This window comes from Dermochelys coriacea, chromosome 22 (assembly GCF_009764565.3).
Source record: "Dermochelys coriacea isolate rDerCor1 chromosome 22, rDerCor1.pri.v4, whole genome shotgun sequence".
NCBI classification, from domain to species: domain Eukaryota; kingdom Metazoa; phylum Chordata; order Testudines; family Dermochelyidae; genus Dermochelys; species Dermochelys coriacea.
Genome location: NC_050089.1, coordinates 3,922,987 through 3,943,615, shown reverse-complemented (window position 1 = coordinate 3,943,615; position 20,629 = coordinate 3,922,987). Strand labels below are relative to the sequence as shown.

Below are 20,629 nucleotides of genomic sequence, written 5' to 3'. Positions count from 1 at the left end.
GATCTCAAAGCTCTTTATAAAGGAGGTCTATTCTGCAGTAGTGTTTTCATTATTTTATGTATGGGGAAACTGAGGCAAAAACTTGCCCAAGGTCACCCAGCAGGCTCATGGCAGAGCCAGGAATGGAACCCAACTGCATCCAGGCCAGTCCCATAGGACATACTACCTTGAGTTAGGCATCTACAAAGTGAGACACCAGAACTCTGATTGTATGTCTACACTGCAATAAAAACCTGTGGCACTGAGTCTCAGAGCATGGGTCAACTGACTGGGGCTTATAGGGCTAAAAATAGCAGTGTAAACACTCTGGCTTGGGATGGAGCCCAGACTCTGGGACCCTCCCCTCTTATGGGGCTTCAGAGCCCAGGCTCCAGCCTGAAACTGAACATCCACACTGCAATTTTATAGCCCTGCATCCCAAGCCCCATGAGCCCAAACAGCTGACCTGGGTTAGCCACAGCCATGCCATGGGGTTTTTTATTGCAGTGTAGACATATCCTTTGGGTTTATAAGGCTGCCCATCACCACAGTATCTGAGTGCTTTCCATGTAAACTCAATAGCAATAGCAAAGTCCCTAGTGGACTACATGGAGTCTCTGGCTCTCCTCTCTTTTGAAACTAAGGCTGGGATTCCTCTAGGAATGGCAGAAGTCCCATCTCAGCTCCATTTCCCAGCAACCACATACACAAGCTCCAGGAAGGAAGGTACCCACCTTCCCTGACTCTGTGCTGTTCATCTGCGGTACCCTTTAGCTCATGCATTTTCATGCCATGCCATCTTCAGGTGGTTGCACCTTTGAGCCACACATGCTCACTCCCTCGCCAGCTCAGGACCCACTAGGCCCCATGTTAGATTCACCAGAGAGCTGGTCAGGTTCTTTTGGGGGTAATGAAGAAGACCTTTATCTGCAGCCCTGAGAGAAAGGGCTGTTCTTATTAAGGCTGCACTGAATGACTATCCTTATCAGCTCCTCCTTCCAAAGGAGCATGTTCATAGGCTGGAGCAGTAACGCAGCCTCCTGCAGTCCCAAGCCACTCTCTCACACTGGATGGACATCCTCACCATTTCCAAGTACAAAATATTCTTGTCACTTCTGGACAAGTTGCAGACCGGGCAGCAGAACAGGGGTTTGTCTCTGTCAGAGGTTTAATGCCAGCACTCAAATCCAGAGCCAGCAAGGCAGGGCCCGGGCTGCTCCTTCAGATCGGTTGCATCACCAAGCAGCACAAACAACACAGCTTTACGGGTGGCAAACAGAGTCGCACAGGCACTCTCCATTCTCCACATCTCTTTGTCCTTCCCATGCAGGCACCACGGACTGTCACACATTCCACCTGCCTGCACCCTCAACTATCTGTCAAATGCGACAGCCATGAATTTGTTATTTACATAAACAGTCCCTTCTGCAAATGAGCATTAATTACTCCCCCATGCAAAGGTGGATAATTGATTGATTAAGTCATTGATTGATTGAGTCCCTCCAGACCATCACTTGCAAGCATACAATTAGCCATTCATCAGGAACGTGGTAGGATGCGTGGCCTTCTGGGGATGTTAGTCCTTTTACCAAAGTACAAGTGTTAAAATTACAATTAGCATAGGAAGATCAAATATTTCCCAGCAAGCTATGCAGTAAAATAGTGCATGGTATTATTTTATTTCTGTCCGTGCCATGACTCCAAATATCACTGTGTTTGACAGTAATTGGCTGGGGCCAGTTTGCATGATATTTTGAAGTATTTTTTTATATATGCCCTGAAAGATACATCACATGGTTGGGAAGCCACACCGCTGTTCACTCTTATTCCGTCTGCTGCTCTTTGTCTTTTACTCAATTGGCAGAAGCTGGAGGACTTGGGTTCTATCCCCACTGCTACTGTGAAATTTTGAGTGTCTGTGGTATGCAGAATAATGATATAAATGTTAATTGGCCATGAGTTTGTTACACTTTGGTATAGGATGATACAACTCTAGCTTAGACTACGTTCCCCAGGTGCACAGTAACCAAACAACTTTCCTCTTCTAATGACTCCAGGCATCTCTTGCATATAGACCATAGGAGTTCACATGAACTGCAGTTTAGAACAATCATGTTCCATGACAACTATCTAGGGTTGGTTGAAAATTTTCCATCAAAACTATTTTTCAATGGAAAGTTGGATTTTTGACAAAACCACCATTTTTTTGTGTTAAGTGTCTGCTTTCTGTGGACAATTTCTACTTTTCATTTAAAAAAAATAATTCTAGGTTTTATTTTGAGCAAAAACCAAAAAAATTTCTGTGTGAACCCCAAAATGTTCAGGTTTTGTTTTTTGATGAAAAATCAAAAAAAATGGTGGAAAACAAAAACTGTAGCCCTAGCCAGCCCTTCTGTGGCTAGAATAAATGCAACACCATGCAAAGCATGTGTTCTAGAAATGATCACATGTTAAGGAAGGACAGGATTATCCTATTTCTTCCTTGCACCATGTTGATCAGAAAATCTTCCATTGGCATTCCCAGCATGTGTGTTGGTTTGAGCCAGCCACTTAAGTGTTCATTTACTGCTGCAGTTTTGCATTTAGAACTCAAAGAGTTTCTATCTTTGGCTGACTGAAAAGCACTGAAAGGGGAAAAAACAATAGATGGCAGCTCATAACTTAGACAGGAAAACTGATTTGACATTATTATGCCTTCATTTATTGGCAGCCCACAATAAGATGTAAAGAAATGTCAAAAAATCCCATGTGTATGTTGGTACGGTTCAGGAAAAATTGCTGTTTGCTTCTGCCCTGAGGCAACGAGTCACTCCATTAATGCACAAGGCACTAAAATGACCCCTTTGTTTTTCTTATGATCATTTCTGATAGCGCACTCTGCCAGAGATATCATATCTTTGATCTCTCAGCACTGATGTTAAGTCTCTCTTGAGTTCAATAGCATCTCCTTGAGATTAATACTTCATGGCATTCTCAGCACCAAGCTGTCCTAAGCCATACATCACAAGATGCCATGTCTAGCGCTAGCCTCCTGCCTCAATGACTTCATGCTGGCGCAATAAATAACCCTCGGCCGGCTCCCTTCTTCCTTGTTTGTTGTGTACAAATAGTTTAACAAGGAACACAGAAACTCCCCATAAGAAAAGAGAAAGGGAAGTTTCTTCAGTGGTGCAACAATGAACAGACTGATGTGGAAAGCGACGGTTAGAACCATCTTGCATTCCCAGGCTTGCTTCTGTCTTTAAGCACAGAGAATATTTAACTGCTAACGGAAATTTGCAAAGCTTTATTTTTTTCCCCTTCTCAGGCAGGAGAGGTGAAGTCATGCAGTGGTTTATCCGAGATGCCTTATAGGGAGTGACAAACCGATGTACCTCTAGGGTGCCCATCTGCCAACTAACTCATTTCATATCTCATCCATTAGGTGAATGAGTTATGAAAATCACTTTCCACTTTGGCTTTTAGTTTGGCTCGCCTTTCTTTGTTTATTTTCCAAAGGGCTGCCAATCAGCTGTTTCCTTTGCAAGATTGGCTGGGCTTAGAAACATCTTCCTTGTTATTTAGAAGGGTGGGTTAGGCAGACCTTGTTTCGGCAGGTTGGAGTCTCTGTCAAACCACTGTGCTGCATCCATGTAAAAAGAGTAAATAACCGCACAGTGAGCATCTCCTTAAAAGGAATTCTGGCTGCCATGGTGCACAGATGCACATCTCTCTCTTCCCTCCCAGCTATCTGGCTGGAGGATAGAACACTGGGATAAAATAGAGGTAAACCTTCAATTCAGTCTCTGGAAAAATTAAAGGTGCAGTGCCAGATCTCTTTAACTTCCTGCAGTTGTATCTCCAACCATGCCAAACTCACAGAGTGATCTAGTTGGATTTCCTAAACTAATGAGGTTTGTGACTTGGATGGGGGACCTCCAAGAAAAGAAAAAAAACAAGACAGAGTGTTGCAGGAAGTGAAATGGAAACTGAAGGCTTGAGCCAAAGTCCCATTGGAATCAGTGGGAGCCTCTCCGTGGATTTCAATAAACTTCAGATCCAGCCCAAGATCAGTGCTGCTTTGGAGCCTTCTGTGTTTATATTAACCCAGTGTAGTATTGGATGGTGCCGTTGAAATCCTAGGCAAATTCCAAATCACATAAATTCAGTGCTGCCTGATTTTCCTCTTTTAATTTCAGATATTTGAAGGATGTAAATAGAATTGGGTGAATAACCGATTTTTCGGTCCAGTGGCCAAACCAAACAAATCATTTTGCGTCAAAATGAAATCAACAAAAAAAATTGTGTTGGGTCAAACATTATTTAATTGTTGACTGTTTTTTACCCTTTAAAACACATTAAATCCAGCTAATGTTAGAAACCAACGACAGTTTTGAAGCAAAATGTCGAAACAAAAGGTCATTTTGAATATGGAAACAAAAGGTCACTTTGAATATCGAAACAAAAGGTTGTTTCAAAACAAAATGTCGAAACAAAATGTTTCAACTTTGAAAAAAGTTCCCATCTTTGGAAGCTGAAACTATTAACTGAATTTGCCAATAGTTTTGGTCAACCCTAAACTGCATTATTTAGCGAATAAACAATTCATCTGAAAAACAATGCCCAGCTGTAAATGTATGTGCCAAGAAGGATTAGTTACAGAGGGGAGAAGAGACATAGTCAAACATGATGGAATTTAAGTGATTGTTTAGACAGAACAACAGAGAAACTTATCAATGGCAACATCTTTTAGAATGGGGGAGAGTTTCCCAGGAGGAGCAGTGGAAGGCCTTCTATTTGAGATATTTGAAACTAAGCTCTAGAAAATATAGCACAGGAAACATTCCAGTATGGTCTGTGTCAGGGTGGAGGTGATGGCATTCAGGTTCATTATTCTTTTTCAACTCTAATTTGGGTGAATCCCTGGCCTAAACTCTGATGTGGTGGTATTGGTGCCACAACAAAAAAAAAAATGCTATGTGTCACTCGAGAGGTGACTGTTTCAATGGTGGGGAAGTGACCCATGCATAGTCTGCAAAGCATCGTAGGGTCTGGTTCTTCTAGATGTAAGGTGCTCTACAAATGCAAAGGGAATAGCACTGTGGGAGAAATCTCCCCCATTAACTCACACCCACACAAGTGCCCAGTGTGTCTGGTGAGGGGGAAATGACCCTATCACAGTATTATGTTAATGGATTTGCCTTGGAGTGTAGCTTGTGTGATGCAGCATTACACCACATCCAATGTGTCACCCTGCATAACACAACGCATGGAGGGACTGAACTGCGGAATGTCCTTGTTTTCCAGCCTGATGGGTTTAGACAGATATTCATCCTGGGAGTGGAAAGTTTATCATTTCTGCCGGACATGGAGGAACTGGGGAGAGAATCCCCGAACTCTTTCGCTACTTATTTCACTGTGATAATTGAAAGAGGAAGGAATGAAAATCCCAGTACTTGGGCCTTTTCAAATTAACCTAGGCTAGTGTCTAGGCATTGTTCTGTGGAGAACAAGCCTGCTTTGGCAGGTGGACTTTCAGCTGGTTGTTCAGGGGATTGTTGTGTTGGGGGAGCAGGTAGTAGTGCTGTCAGCTGGGATAGGAGGAACATCTAGGCTATGGGACCATGGCCCTGCAGATGAGAGGTCTGTAACTGGGTGAAAAGGGGGGTGACATGGGAGGGGATGGGGTCCCAGTGAACATGATGTACCAGGGCTTCAAATTTTTTTTGGCAGGTCTGTATATGCAACTGAGAGAAGCACTGGCTTCTCTTCTGAGATGCTTCACAGCCCATTTGTTGCTCTCGTAGGCCACGTCTACATTACCCGCCGGATCGGCGGGTAGTGATTGATCTATCAGGAATCGATTTATCGTGTCAAGTGTAGACGCGATAAATCGATCCCCGATCACTCCGCTGTCGACTCCGGAACTCCACCAGGACGAGAGGTGGAAGCGGAGTCGACAGGGGAGCGGCGGCCGTCGATCCCGCGCTGCGAGGACGTGAAGTAAGTGATTCTATTTCGATCTAAGATGCGTCAACTTCAGCTACACTATTCCCGTAGCTGAAGTTGCGTATCTTAGATCATTCCTCCCCCCCCCATGTAGACCAGGGCTTAGATCCCAGAAGTCTTTAGGTCTTACTAGACCTAGTGTTTCCAGGCACCCCTTCTGGGAGAGTGCACATCCTCCTCCTTTTCCTCCTAGGACATCATCACTTCATAGGAGAGAGAGATGTGCCCACAGTAAGCCAAATTCTCTTCTTAGCTACACCAGGGCAGCCCCTGGTGAAGTCGGATGGGGCTGAGCTGTTGTAACTAGGGCAAGGATTCAGCGCATGCCACCCACCTGCCAGACCTGGACCTTTCCACTGACAAATCAGTTGCGCCAGCTCCCGCTCCTGACAGAGCCTACCACATTGCGAACAGCTGCCAGCAAGGCTGTGTGCTGTGTTCATATCATTGGTATGTCAGTGGTGCTGAAGTGAGAGCAGGCCCTGTTGTGCAAGGAGCTGTACAAACACATCATGAGAAACTGTCCCTGCCCCAGAGAGCTCACACTCCAAGGGGACATCTACATTGAAGCTGTGGGGGTGTAATTTTCAGCTTGAGGAGACATGTGCATGCGAACCCTGGCAGCGCAGGTGGAGGGAGGGGCTAGCTGTCCTGAGTACAGTCCTGCCTTGCACCCAAAGTACTTACTCTGGCACTTACTCCTCCCACTGCCAGCACACCCACAGTTACACTTGGATTTTTAATGCACTGGCTTGGTCAAAGTTAGCACATGTATGTCTAACTGAGCTGGACATTACACCTCCAGCTCCAGTGTAGACATACCTTAAATGGACAAGACAGACAAAGAAAAGCCTGTTTTACCTGTTTAGTTGGTGGTGAAGTGAAGCACAGAGAGATTGGGTGATTTATCCAATATCCCACAGTAAATGCTGTAATTTGAACCCACATCTGCTGTATCCATGCCTGTGCCTTTAGCACAAACACGTTCTCCCTCTGGTAAGCCTTGCTATAATGAGAACACAATACTGATAAGGAGAACAAGTTTGGAAGCTCCGGTAGAACATGTGCGTAACCAACTGGGAGACTGGTAATGAGAGGGGATGATGCAATTAGAGAAGAGTTCTGGGATTTCTTTATTTATTTATTTCCACTCACTAGCCTCTCGGGAAAAGGGTTTCAATTTTTAAAGTTCTGTCACAACAGGTTAGAATATTAGCAATCATGGTTCACTGCCATCTGTATTTGTTCCATTTATGATGGTTATCCACATTAATTATTCCGCTGCTAAAGTCCCTTCTAATTTCAGAACACTGTTATTTCTAAGAAAGATGGATATTAAATATGCCACACATCAGCGTGGGGTGGCATTACACCATGCTATTATGTTCTGATGCGGAGGCTTGGCAAAAAATAACTTTGCTATTTGTAATCACCGTGAAGTGTTTTAGTGTTGTGGCTCAGAATAAGAAATAAAGCTGATGACAGGAACTGATTTCTTATTGGGATGCCGTTCAGGAGTTTACATAAATCAGAAAGGAAATCAGAACGTAACCCTTGGCTCGCCGGCTTCCCTTGGTGTCTCTGACAATGGATGAGTGTCGCGTGGTGATGAGCAAGGGTTCAAGCGGAGGTCCCAGCACACCCTCGAAGCCTTGGGATGCAGAGATGGGTTAGGAGAGGGGCCTTTGGTCCAGGGTTTGGATAAACTGGGACTTTGCTCCAAAGCAGCCCTGGCTTTGGTTTTGCAAAGCCTGACCAATGAGGTCTGTGATGACACCGAAAGTACACATGCCATTATCATAGTATCTGAGCAGCTCCAAAGACCCTTGGTTATTACCCCCCCTCCCCCCGACTGGGTCCTGAGACACAGAGAAACCAAGTGACTTGGCCAAAGTCAGATAGGGAATCAGTGGTAGAGGTAGGAATTGAACCCAGGCCTCAGGAGCACTCTGATCATCCTTCCTCTGTCTGATCGCCACACCCCCAAAGCTTTGAGGCCTTGGCTCCACCAGAGCCTGCTCTGAAGCCTGGTGTGTGAACAGCATGCCATGATTTCCCTGCGCCCTCCACTTGAGATGTGGCTAGAGAATCATTGCCACAGGAGCTCCCACAGCTCCCAGGAACTGTCCCACTGAGTCACTCGCCACGTCTCCTTTAAACTGCTCCATTGCCCTTCGCCTTCCAGCTGGCTCTCTTGGGGAAGGGCTCTGTGATGCTGGGTATTAAGGATGCTGCACCCTCTTAAAAGAGCAGGGAGTGGAAGGACTGCAGGTTTTACTCCTCATTGCAAAATACAGTTATAGGAAGGGACTTTCCCTGCCCACTCTGAGCAGTGAGCCCTTGCCGGGTCTCCTCTGGGACAGCCGCAGGAGATGGCTCTCTCTGTCTGGCATGTGCAGTGTCTCTCTCTCCTTCACACGGTATCTGTCATCAGTCTCTGACTGGCATGGGGCAGGGGGCTGGAAATCCTGCCTCGTGCAGGGAGGAACAGGAGCTCAGTGTTGTCCTATGGGATTGATCCTGATGGGCTGGAAAGCTCTTTCTCTGCCCTCTCTCTGTGCCAGCTGTGAGATCCCTGTCTGTCTCCTTGATTGACGGTGTCTCTCTCTCCCCCTTACTGACTGGCAGAGCAGCTGGCCTTTCCCTGCATTTCCTTCCTGTGCAGCTGCAATTCCTCTTCCCTGTCACCATTAAGAGCCTTTCCATCTCCGTTCAGAGCCATTTGTCCCTTCCAGGTGACTCTGTCTGGTCGTTCTCTGTCAGCCGGCCCCCCTGAGCCACTGGCAGGAATCCACTTTGCTGCTGGAAATGTCAGCCATGGGCCAGAGGCCAGCTGCACAGGCCTGGCTGAGCCCCAGGGGCCTCCAAGTGCTGCCATATTGGAACCTGTCACCCATACCCAGAAGCTGGGAATGGGCGACAGGGGATGGATCACTTGATGATGACCTGGTCTGTTCATTCCCTCTGGGGCACATGGCATTGGCCACTGTCAGAAGACAAGACACTGGGCTAGATGGACCATTGGTCTGACACCATATCGCCATTCTTATGTTCTGATTCCACTGGGAACCCACAGATGGCCTTCTCCCCTCTGTCATCTCCTCGCAAGTTGGTGAAAGGGCTGGCTTGTTCGGCACTAAATAGATTTGTAGCTATTTCTTCGGCCTTCATGTGCCTAGGTTAGAGACAAAGACTATTAGTCACATCCAGAGTCCAGTGCTGGTCCTTTGCCATCACTGGAGGTTTGAACAGCAGCTTCAGGATCTGGCTCAGTAGCTCCAACAGGACCAAGGTTTGCTCCAGAAACTCACCTTGTGCTTCTCCCAGCCATCCAGCAACTGGGTGAGAGGTTAGCAGCCCTAGGCCCCAGACAAAACCATGGAGCTGCAGTGAATTGTCTCTGGTTGGCCCTTCACCAGAGATGGAAAGAAGTTGAGAGGGGCCAAAGTTCAAATGGCTATGAGCTTCTGTGGTCTGAATGGAGAGGAAACAACTGAATAGCTGCAGCAATAAACACACTCACAACACACCTCAAATCTGCACTGCATCCCCTGCACTGTGCCCTTCCCAACCCTACACCTGCACCCACATCCACATGGCTCTGCATGCACCCCAGCTCTGAGCCCACACTGCGTTGCGCCTACTACAGCCCTACACCCACACGGTGCCTGTCCTAGCCGCACATGGTACTGACCGCCTCCCAGCCCTACACCTACCCTGTGCTGTGCCCATCTTAGCCTTATACCCACACTGCACTGCACCCATCCCTGCCCTACACCCACACTGCACTGCTCCTGTCCCAGCCCTACACCCACACTGCACTGCTCATAGCCCAGCCCTATACCTACACTGTTCTGCACCCACCCTGGCTCCGAATCCACTCTGCACTGCTCCTATCCCCGCTCTGGATCTACACTGCACTGCTCCTATCCCAGTCCTATGCCCACACTGCACTGCTCCTATCCCAGCCCTACATCTACACTGTTCTGCAACCACCTCAGCTCCGAACCCACACTGCACTGCGCCCACCCCAACCCCGAACCTGCCCCCTCAATGCACCTCATCTCTCCCACCACACACTACACTGCATCCACCCCAGGCCAACACCTGCACTGCACCCAACACAGCGCCCACACTGCACATGCACCAGCCTCCACAGCTGTACTGCATGCACAGCTACTCTGCTACTTGGGCTGCCCATGTTTCTCTGCCCTAGTGCTGCACCCACACCTATAACTGCATCCACATTATGTACTGCACACGCCACTGCTCCCCCCACCTGTAGCTACACCCTCACTGAACATGCAGCTGCCAAGCACCTGCACATGGAACTGCACCTGCATTGCATGATCCCCCACCTTGTGCTGCATGGGGCTCTGACTCTCCTTCTGCACCATGTGCAGCCAGCCACATACACTTGCACTCACATCACCTTTCACACCAAATATGTGCCAGCACCCCAGTGCCACCCTGCTGCAGTGAGACCCCATAGCCTATCCTGAACCCGCAGCCAAAATTGCTAGCCAGTTCACACCCATGCTCCCGCCTTCACCCAGCTTCCAGTCCTTGCACCCACATCCGCACTGCGCCTTCAGCTTGGCTTAATTACTAATTAACAGACTCGTTACAGCTCTCCACTTAAAACAAATGCCTTGCAATTTGTTCCTTGATTCAGGAGTTCCACTTGCATTACCATCTGCCAGATCCAGGCACCAGCTCCCAACATCAAAAACTGCCCGAGTGACGGCTGACAGTGGCCCCCTCCCCTCTCAGTGGGAGCGTGAGGCATGCACACAGCAGAGAATGACAGGGTAGAAGCTTCTTCTCCCTGAATATTGTCAGCCATTTCAACTCTCCAAGTGCCACCGTCACTCTTGATCTATCTTACGTGTCCCAGCAAAGCGTAGCACTCTCTCTCTCTCTCTCTACCTAGGAACTGTTGTGGGAAGCTCAGTCTCATGCTGATGACAGACAAGGTTGATCAGCCCAAGTGCTGTCCCTTGTCCCACCTCCTGCTCCCCCCGATGTCGTCACATGGAAAGTGATAGATTGCTTCCATCCTGGACATGGCTTCCTTGGCACTCTTTATGCGTACGCTGCATTCCCACCAACCACGGCCCTTCTCTACTATCCGTTCGGTATAGGAGGAAGCTCAGTGGCTAATCAGATTAGGCGGCCCCAATTGCAGTTGAAGGTTTGTGATGTGGCCACATTAAGGGACTGGGATGAGGAAAGCACAGCATTTCCCATGCCATTAGCACACTCATCTCCAGGATGCCTGGCGGCGTGGTAGCACCAGTATCTGACACATTCAGGTTGGGATTTTCTTTTTTTTTCTTGTCTTCCCTTCACACTGGGATCTAAAGTGTACACATGGTCAGGCTCCTGTGATCAGCAGTTTAGCGATCTGCCTCGAGCCTTCCTCAGCCCAGAGCTGACCCTCCTCTCCCTCCAAACTCAGTGTGGTTCGGAATTTGCCTCTGGTGTGGATCCAGTTTTCAGGGCTGCAGCGCCAGGTTTCTGTTGTGCATGCACCCATCGAAGAGAGCAGGGTAGAAAATGGATTTTCCATCCCGCAAGAATTTTCGAGATTTAAAAAACAAAAAGTCCCGTTCCAAAGTAGAACAAAAAGTGAAAATCTCAGAAATGTCCATGAACCAAAAACCTGGAGAATGTTTCAGGTTGGGTCAATCAAAGGGTTTTGTTTTGATCATTTCAAAATATTTTCTTTTTATTTCAACCTTTTAAGAGCAGTGTTTTTTAATTTTTTTATTATAAATTACGTTTTGAAAGGCAAAGCTGTTTCAAACTAAAAAAAAAAATCCAAAACTTGCCATTTCAAAAATCGTGAAACAGGGCATTTCAAGATGTGGTTAACTGTTCTTTTCCAAAAACATTTTGAAACAAGAGTTTTGCGCAAACCAAGCCTTGCCCGCAAACAGGTTTGGTTTTGATGAATCGGCATCTTCTGATGAAAAAATGTTTCATAAAAAAATTCCTGAACAGCTCTTCCATTGGGCAGTGTCTTACTCTGCCAAGAATTAATGGGGGCTGCTTTCAGAGGAAGGTGCCCCTCCTTGGGCGTACGGCAGGCAGAATATAGCTCAGAATAGTTGGAACCAAAACCCAGGAACTCTGAATTCTGCAGCAGGTTCAAAATCTGTATCTGAGTTTTCCAGCTGAGGACCCCAAAGCTTCACTCTGGGATAAGAGCTGGCAAACCAACACCTAACCCAGAAGGGTGGAACCTGTGCCAGTCAATCCTGGGCTTCTGTGGAGATACAAGATTGGCATATGGGATGCGATCCAGACACCTGACCACTAGGAACTGTAAACGGATTGACTGAATCAACTCCCAGAGAACATGGGCCAGCCCTGAGACAGCAATGGCGCTCAGTCCCTGGGCTAGCTTCAAAGCTGGGATGGAGCCACAGGGATTCTGTCTCAAATAGACTAAGCTCCAAACCTTGCCTGCCCTAAGCTCGTTGGCATCTGCTGGGGAACACCACCCAGGTTCCAAACTGAAAACCCACCAATTGTCTCCACTGTTTTTTTAATGTAGTCTCTTTAGGTAGGACCTACAATATTTTGAGATATGTTGCTGCAGAAGCAGCCAGTGGAAGGCGTTTTGATTAAGGTACTAGATTGGGGCTCAGCTGATGTGAGTTTTCTTTATGCCTTTTCCAGAAACTCCCCGTGTGACCTAGGGTCTGATTCCCAGAGATACTGAGCACCTGTCACTGAGGCCTCTAGTTACAATACAAATAATACAGAAATGCTATTTAATAATGAGCCCTTTCATCTGCTATCTCAGAAAACTTCATCAGCTCTAGCACCTCTTAGGGAGGTGAGTAGTAATATGCTAATGTTACAGATAGGGGTGGGGGGCATATTCCTGATGTAACCGCAGTGACTTGTGTGGAGTTGCACCAAAAAGGAATTTGACTTTGGGAAACTGAGACACGGGATGGTTAAGTGACTCACCCAAGGGCACCTGGTTGCTCTGTAGCAGAGCCAGGAATAGTACTGAGGCATCCTGATTTGTTGCTACGGGGGTCTGATCCAACAGGTGCTGAGCATCATCATTCCCTGTTGCCTTCAATGGAAGTGGAGGGTGCTCAGTAGTTGGCAGGCTCAGGCCCCTTAATGGAACGTCTCTGACTCAGAGGCAGCATGTGAGCTGCGCTCTGTTCCATGTAGCAGTCACATAGTGTCAGTCATCTTCAGTGTGTGGAGATACATCAAGGTGCAGCAGTTATTCACTATTAATTCCATGCTAATCAATTATTAAAAAGGTATTTATTGAGCTTTAACAACTCTGCTATTGAAGAAAAACCTGGCCATGACAGGGGTTGAACATCAGTAATTAGGTTCTTAATAATCAACTGGTATTTGTTTGACTTAGAATAAATTTCTTATTAAATCTGAATCAAATCTTTACTCGAGACACTTAATTATAAGAGGGTTAGTTTCCCCCCTCCCTCTCTTGGTGCATTGGGAGTTCAGGGCTCATGCCAGGAGTGAAGCATTTCATGGCCCAGGACACAGAAGGGGGATCTCCTCCTTAATACATCTGCAAGGTGATGGTTATTCATGGGGAGTGCCACTTACAGAGCTATTTCCCCAAGCTCTCATATGCACTCATGTTTACTGGAGCTTTAAGGACTCATTCTCATTTCATTGAGAGAGTTGGCATTCTATGGCGAGTAACTTTATTGATAGTGAACTATCCCTGAGACCTCCATCTCAGTCCTTTTTGTTCAGAAGCAGGTACTGTCACTTAGGTGTCTGCTTCTCTGAGTTAGGGGAAGAATCACCAGCTTTCCCTCTGTTGGAAGTATTCCTTAGAAACTTTTAAAACCCAGATTTAGTTGCTCTGCAGTCCCCAAGATTCATGGAGCAGATATGCACTAAACAACTGTGCTACCAGTGCCAATGTGGCTGTCCCCTTTCACCTGACAGGAATGTCTGTAAAGAACCAAGGCCTCTTCAGTATCGATGGCCCTTGCGATCAGTGTCTGCTCTGCTGTCCCTGCCGGTCTGGGGGCCGATTAGTGTCTGTGATGATGAGGATGTACTGTGGAGATGCTCACACCTGGATTCAAGTCTACTACTTCCGTTCAGATGAGTAATTAAATTGCCATAGGTTTCAGAGTAGCAGCCGTGTTAGTCTGTATTCGCATCCGACGAAGTGAGCTGTAGCTCACGAAAACTTATGCTCAAATAAATTTGTTAGTCTCTAAGGTGCCACAAGTACTCCTTTTCTAAATTGCCATAGTGACTGATATGGGCTGGGTTTATTCCAGAAACCGAGAGATAAAGGGCTCCATATCCTGTTACCAAGGCCTCCGGGCTGTTCAATTCCTCCAGGGTCATCTTTGTCCTTTAAAATGCTGATTTTTTAAAATATATTGCAGAGTGATAGATTTAATCACTTCCCTGTTTATACATTTTTTAAAAAGGGAAATAAGAATCCCACAGGGCACTCTTTTTAGTGCGTGCACACACACAAAATCAACGACAACAAATGATCTCCACTATTAGCAAATCATTATTCTGATATTATTTATTTCAGACTTTGCGATATTCTCCAATGCTTGACTTCACATGCTCATTTAGTTCCTTTCAGACGCGACGCAGCACTGCAATTTGCCAGGGAGAAAATGTGATAAACATTACTGAGGAGAAAAATATATATATATATATATATTTTTTTTTTTTTCTGGCTGAGTGTCTAGCGTCTGTTTTATGGTTTCATAGCTGCAGGCTACTGCCATGCAATCTGGGGCAATGGATCAGGAGGTTAAAGTGACAATTCTGGAGACAAAGGCCAAAAACATTAGTAGCTATTTTTTACAAACAAAACAACCCATTATCAGCCTGGATTGATGACAAGAATCCTGAGATGAAAGCTCTTAAACCACATGCCCAATTATATCCTTTAGCATCACTTGTCTGGGGACTCCGGAGACACAGAGGTCCCCAGGTCTCTCATTTCAGGAAAGCTTGTCAAACATGTTGTAGTTAGTCTTCAAACTGCATCTTGGATCGCTTAGTGCAACCAAACATCATTCCCAGGGAGCAAGCTGTGGTCCCAATTCTCTCCTGCACCGATGTGAATCTTGAGTGACTCCACTGGAGTCATTGAGCTTGATTCTCCTCCATCCTGCTTCTTCTGTCATTGTTCATACTTGTACCAAGCAGGGAGAAAAGTAGATTGAAGAATGGGAGAGTTGTCTCTGCACCAGCCCCTGAGGAAAGGGGAACTCTCCACACTCTCTCTCGCTCCCCGTTACTCCAAACCCTGGTGCAAAGGAAATGTAAACTGGTACCACCAGATAAGCGAGTGGACAGGTCTGATTTGGTAGCATTTTACATTCACTGTGCAGGGTTGTAAATGCCAACACACAGTGCAGGGAATCCTCAGGGAGGTACACTGGTGTATGATTGGAGGAAAGAATGAGGGCTTGTCTACACTACAAAATTAAGTTGACTTTATTTAATTCGACCTCGAGCCGCAGAATTAATTAAGTCGATTGTGTGTGGCCACACTATGCTCATTGTCTCGATGGAGTGTGTCCTCACTAGCAGTGTCTGCATCAATGCATAAAGCAGTGCATTGTGAGTAGCTATCCCAAAGTGCTGCTTGCCGCAGCGTATTTTGGGAAGTTTGTGCAATGCCTCATGGGACCAAAACATTGTAGCAGGGGAGAATGGGAACATTGTGTTGGCATCCCATGATGCACTGTGCTCAAAGGCAAACAATCCAGTGGGTTTTGTGCCTTAAAACCACCACACGTATGCCATAACCCCAGAAGCCTGGAGCCTGCTCAGTTGTCACTCTTTCTGTGAGCATCTCAAACACCTCGCACCTTCTGCAGTGTTTCCAGAGCCGAAGTAGGGTCTGCCGCGCGGAACATAGCGATGTCCTGCAAGCAGCCCTGCTGCAAGCCATTGAAAAAACAATTGTCAATTGCTGCTGGCAGTCACAGAACAGCTGCACTCTGAGTGCCGTTTCTGGTCCCGTGAAACAAGCACTGACTGGTGGGACCGCATCGTTTTGCAGGTATAGGATGACGAGCAGTGCCTGCAGAACTTTCAAATGCAGAAGGCCACCTTCCGGGAACTTTGTGCAGAGCTTTTCCCTGCCCTGCAGTTCAGCAGCACAAAAATGAGATCTGCTCTGACAGTGGAGAAGCGCGTGGTGATCGCTATTTGGAAGCTTGCAATGCCAGACAGTTACTGGTCAGTCGGGAATCAATTTGGAGTAGGTATATTAACCATGGGAGCTGCTGTGCTCCAAGTGTGCAGGGCCATTAGTCGACTTCTGCTATGAAGGGTAATGAGTCTGGGAAATGTGCAGGACATGGTGGATGGTTTTACCGCGATGGGGTTTCCTAATTGCGGTGGGGTGATAGGTGGCACGCATATCCTCATCTTGGCACCAGACCACCTTGCCAAAGAATACATAAACCAAAAGAGGTGTTGCAGGTGCCAGTGGATCACAGGGGAAGTTTCACTGATATCAACGTAGGATGGCCAGGAAAGTTTCACGATGCGCGCATCTTTAGGAACTCGGGTCTGTTCAAAAAGCTGCAATCCTGGACTTTCCAGACCACAACATGAACATTGAAGACTTTGAGTGCCTTCATTTATCCTGGGGGACCCAGCCTACCCTTTGCTCCCATGGCTCATGAAGCCATACACTGGCTGTCTGGACTGCAGTAAGGAATGGTTCAACTATAGGCTCAGTAAGTGCAGAATGGTGGTTGAATGTGCCTTTGGTTGTTTGAAAGGGCGCTGGAGAAGTTTACTAACAAGGTTGGACCTGAGTGAAGAGACCATCCCCATGGTTATAGCTGCCTGCTGTGTGCTCTATAATATGTGTGGAAAAAAAGGGGGAAAATTTTTCGAAGGGTTGGGCAGTTGAGGCAGATTGCATGGCAGCCATTTTTGAGCAGTCAGACACCAGGGCAAAAAGAAGAGCACAGCAAGGGGCCCTGCGTATCTGCAAGGCTTTGAAAAGATGTTTCAATAATGAGTCATAGTAATGTGAGTTGCTTGTCTTCATTGTGCTTTCCCAAATCTTCACCTGCCTTGTATCACTATCCCTGTAAAGCCAACCTCCCACTCAAGCCCACTGCTTCTTCTCAATAAAGAACATTTATTTCTCAAATCCATTTACTTTATTTAACAAACATAAGTAAGAGGGAGAACGGGGGTGGGGGAAAAAGGAAGCCTTGCAGAAAAGGGGTTGTAAAGTTTGAACAGGAGAAACATTTTCAGATGTGTAACATGATGCCGCATTCCAGACCATGAAAGGTCTGTGAATGGGCCCCTTCTGTTCCTTGTACCCTCCCACTGAGTTAAGTGAAAGGGATAATGGACTTTTTGCCCACGCCTCAGGGAACACTTGTGGGAGGGTGATTCTGCACCAGACGATGCTGTCTGGCTGTTCACCAGGGTCTGCAGAGGGACTCTACCCTACTGCTTCTGTTCCTGCAGTTCAACAAGACACCTCAACATGTCTACTTGGTCCCTTATAATCCGAAGCATCTCATCCTGCACTGCATGCTCTTGCTTATTGAAAGCTTTCCTGCTCTCCATGTCCATGTCTAACTTCTTGGACAGTGAAATCCTCCGCGCTCTCAGCTCTGTGTCAGCTGTCCTGGAGGCGTTCATTATCTTGGTGAACATGTCCTCCTGTGTTCTCTTTCTCCTCCTTCTAATCAGTGAAAGTCTGCTTTCAGGTGTTGATGACATGCTGAAGGACACATTTCCAGCTGTCAGTCATGGGAAACAATAAAGGAGCCGTTGTACATGAATAAAATGTTTCCATAGCAAGGCCATTTTCATTAAAAAAAAAACCCTATTACACTAGGTGCAAGCCATAACATAATCAGAATCCATAACTGTTCACTGTGCCGTTTTGCTACTCCAGCCATGGTGAGTAGGCCCTCCCGAGTCATGGGTGACCGCGTTTTTAATGAACTTTATGGCAGGCTCCTGTCGGGAGCAGAGGTAGCTATTCGAACAATGGCCCTTCACCATAGCACCATGGGAAGCTGTTTATGCACAGGGCGGTGGGGGGTAACGTTTTCACTCCCAAACTGTGGAATCTCTCATGTGGGGCCCCAGTCCCCTATCAGCCACTTTAAACTACTTGCCGACCCATGCCGAGCACAGTAAAGGCACATTAACGGCCACATGGTTTGGTGATCTTGAATGTGGGAGAGTGGGGTGCCCTTGTTTTTTCTTGTAAGAGCACTTTTAATGAGAACTTCCCCTGTTTCTCCTTGGCAACCCTACGTGATATCAGTCTTCTGAGGGTAACAGAGGCAGAAAGGAAGGAGATGCTGCAAGCATCTGGGTATAGACCCAGTCCTTATGCTGCTATGCTGTGTACTGCAAAGATGCCAGCAGAATTAATTCAGGAGTTGCATGGGAAAGTGTCCTTCCATGGTGGAAGAAATAAGACTGCCATGCCCAGAAACTTTCTGCAAAGGATTGCAGAGTAGCTCCATGAAGGTTTCCTAGAGATATCCATGGAGGACTCCCAGGCTATCCCAGTCCACATAAACAGTCTTTTCCGGGGGCCACCCTCTGTGTAGCTGGAGCGACCCCTTGTAAGCAGAGAACCACAGCACCTCACTTTTTCTTCACAGGAAACATGCAATACCACCGAATGTGTGTGCCCGCTAAAGTTTAACTGGACTTTGATTGTAACTGTATACTCACCAGAGGTGCCTTCCCTGGCATCATGGTTTGACACTGTGATGTCCTGCAACCCACAAGACTCCAAGATTAAGAATATTTCCTAGCTCTCAGGGAGAATGGATCCACTGCCTGCCTGTCTCCCATTCTCCTCCTCCTCCTCCTTTTCCTCATCCACCGTATTGTCCTCCTTGTTGTCCCTAGACTCACATAATTGTGAGGTGTCCACATTGCTTGTGAGGGTGCTGGTAGGGTCACCCCCCAGAATCGCATGCAGCCCATTGTAGAACAGGCAAGTGTGGGGTTCAGCACCAGAATGACTGTTCGCCTCCCTTGCCTTCTGGTACACTTGGCGAATTTCTTTTCTGCTGTATGTCCCTTGTGTAGCCCTTCTCCCCCATTCCACAAGATATCTTTGCACAGATGTCAGCATTTCTTCTTCTGGATTGGAGTTCTGCCTGCACAGACTCTTCTCCCCAAACACCATTGAGATCCACCACCTCCTGTGCAGATCAGGCTGGAGCACGTTTGGGGTGTGTAGTCTCCATGATTAGCTGTGCTCAAGCTGGCATGCTCCCAATGCTGATCAATCAGGAAATGAGAAATCAAATTATCCTGGGGCTTTAGCAGGGGAGGGGCTGTTTCCTGTGTACCTCGTTGCAGTGCAGCAGAGTTGAGAATGATCTCCAGAGGGGTCACAGATGAGCATCCACACCACCTGGAGGCCAATTAAGTCTAATTACACAATGCTGCATCTACACTATCTCACAGTTGACCCTTGAAAATTGAATTAAGTGCTATGCCTCTCGCAGAGTTGGATTACAGAAATTGACATTAGAGGCGACTTAGGTTGGTGTAAATGACCTGGTAATGTAGACATGTACATTAACAGGTCGATTTAAGGTGGCTTCCTTCAATCTAACTTTTTAGTGTAGATCAGGCCTCAGACCATAATGTGTGTATTTTATAGAAATTATGCTGTAGTTCACACAGGAATTATTTCGGAAAAGATGGGGTGTAACAGAGATGCTGCAAAATTCAAATCTGGAATGTGTGTTTGGATTTCAGAGAGTGAGTCAGACTTTTCTATCTTCCGACTGACTGTTTTTCAGTGCGTGGGTATGCAGCGAGAGTGCCTGAATCCCTTGGCTTCGTACTCTGTGAGGTCATTTACACCTGTGCAAAGTGGGTGTGAAACTGTACAAAGAATGGTGGCATTTAATTTTCAGGTTGCACTGCTGTAAATGACTATGCAAGGTGCAAGACAGTGGGGAATCAGCACAGAGAGGAAAAACTAGTGGGGTCTGATTCTTTTGTTCAGCAAGGCTACTGGAGACCACTCTGGTGATGAAACGGAGCCTTAACTGTACCCAATATAATTCACACCCACTTAGAGGCCACAGTAGTGTCAGGGTACCATAGCATAGGTGAGAAATATCCTCCTTTGCTGTGATGGGGGTGAGTGGCTCAAAAAGTGGATGATACAATGAGGACAACAGACCAGGGAGCAACCTTTTAATGGACCCACAGGAGTGAGGTGGGTGGCAGGAAGGTTGGAGATAAGGGTGATGCAATAGTCAAGGCAAGAGATGATGATGAGAGCCTAGATTTTCTGCAAGGGTGAAACTTTCCCCTCTGCAGAGGGCCATCACAAGGTCTGTGTGAAACCACATCCGAGCAGGGGTTGTCATCAGTGGGGCTTGAACCCTGGGTCTCTGGATCTAAAAAAAGCACAAGCTGCTATTGCTTGAGCTAAAGACACAGTCGCTAATCCCTCAGCAGCAATAGCAGGCTCATCCACCTCTGTACATGGTCTAGCCACGAGAGGGAGACAGAGAGCCTCACTGTGTTAGCATGAGTTACGTACACACCACTTCTGGTCTCAGAATAGGCTGTAAATGGGATTTAAGTGTGCTGGACTTGCTGGGTGAGGTGGGAGGAAATTCAT

At 46.9% G+C, this 20,629-nt stretch overlaps 1 protein-coding gene and 1 long non-coding RNA gene across 3 annotated transcripts in view; both read left to right on the top strand.

The window, feature by feature from the left end:
- Positions 1-20,629, top strand: part of KIRREL3 (kirre like nephrin family adhesion molecule 3) — a 760,787-nt gene that overhangs the window by 265,217 nt on the left and 474,941 nt on the right. The window lies entirely within an intron of this gene.
- Positions 5,805-20,300, top strand: LOC122457187. Its single transcript, XR_006276588.1, has 3 exons — positions 5,805-5,961; positions 14,913-14,920; positions 20,289-20,300. It is a non-coding gene; the product is annotated as an uncharacterized LOC122457187 (long non-coding RNA).